This window comes from Myodes glareolus, chromosome 3 (assembly GCF_982192425.1).
Source record: "Myodes glareolus chromosome 3, mMyoGla1.1, whole genome shotgun sequence".
Classification (NCBI taxonomy): Eukaryota; Metazoa; Chordata; class Mammalia; order Rodentia; family Cricetidae; genus Myodes; species Myodes glareolus.
In genome coordinates, this window is record NC_142028.1 from 97336283 (window position 1) to 97337700 (window position 1418).

General features: G+C 42.0%; 1 pseudogene; it reads right to left on the reverse strand.

The window, feature by feature from the left end:
• Positions 1 to 558: 558 nt before the first annotated feature.
• On the reverse strand, positions 559 to 1074 carry LOC125412662 (large ribosomal subunit protein uL2 pseudogene; annotated as a pseudogene).
• Positions 1075 to 1418: the final 344 nt, after the last annotated feature.

The following is a 1418-nucleotide window of genomic DNA, read 5'->3' on the forward strand; positions in this document are numbered from 1 at the left end:
TCTCTCTGACTCTGCCTTATTTCCTCCTGCTTTCAGTTAAGTTTTCCCGACTAGCTATATTCTGTCCTGCCAAGGGCCAAAGCAGCTTCTTTATTAACTAATGGTAATAAAACATATTTACAGCATACAGAGGGGGAATCCGACATCACATGTAACCTCAGAGCCTTTGAGACAGAGAGTAAGAGTAGGCATTTTCGGTTGCTTAACTAAATGTCATTGAATCTTAACTAAATGTTGCTTGGATTGCTACTTTCTTTTATAGGATAACATGATGATATATGTATAATATATGATAAGGTATTTATGACATGTATTTGTTATGATTTGTGATGCGGTAGTTTTGCTGTCACAAGCATTATTAAAGGAGTCCAACTCTTTAAGAATAAGAAATCTTAGGGATGGAGCTATAACTCATGAATTAAATAGTTCAAACACATGATCCATCATCTTTTTTTTTTGTATATGCATGCGATTTCTTTTGTCAAAGGACAAACTTTATTGAGCTCCTCTGTTTTAGTTTTCTTTCTCTTGCACATTGGTTCCAAGTACTTGCTTGATCTAGTGGATGGCAATAGGACCCACTTTGAGTCCAGCAGGTGCATCTCTTCCCATAGTGAAGGGTATACCAGTGTGCTGGTGGGTACCACTTCTGCAGGGATGCTCTACAAAATTCATGGCCATGCCTTGTACACATGGTCAGCAGTTTCTCTTTGTCTTGCACTTGTGACCTTTAAGATAGGGTTTTCAATTCTGTCCCCACTGGCCACCGCACCAACAACAGCTCTGTTGGCTAACAAAGTCACCTTTGACCCTGAAGGCAGCTTCAGTCGGGTGCTCTCGGTCTCTAGGTTGTGGGACTTTATTGGTAAGAGGATTGTGTCAGTTTTACCCATGTCCCTAGGTTTCTCATCTAGACAACCCATGATGGTATGGTGCCCATAGACAGAACATTGTGGATATTGAGGGGGAAGCTTCTCCTTCTGTGGTGATGAACAGCTCAGTTCCTTCCTTAAATCAGTAGGGATCCTGGAAGACCCACTTCGCAAGGGTCCTAAATAATGTTCTTCCTTTCATTTGCCCTGGATAAAGCAGTGAGGCTCCTCAAAGTCCATTGCATGTGTGCACACAGACACACAATCGGCACCTTTCTTTTCCCTTTAGATCACACAGCCCACAGCTAAAAGAGAAAATCTATTAACTTTTGAGGGCATCTATGGGAATAGTTCTGTACACCGACAATAGCTTAAGACTCTAAGCTATCTGCACACAGAATGTGGGAACCAAACCACATTTAATTCATAGATTGGACACCAGTGACCCCTGTTGATACTTTGTATGATATAGGCATACATTAGGGTTGGAGAGAGGGCTCAGCAAATCTGTTGCCCAGCCTGACAGCCTGAGTTTGATCCCTGGGA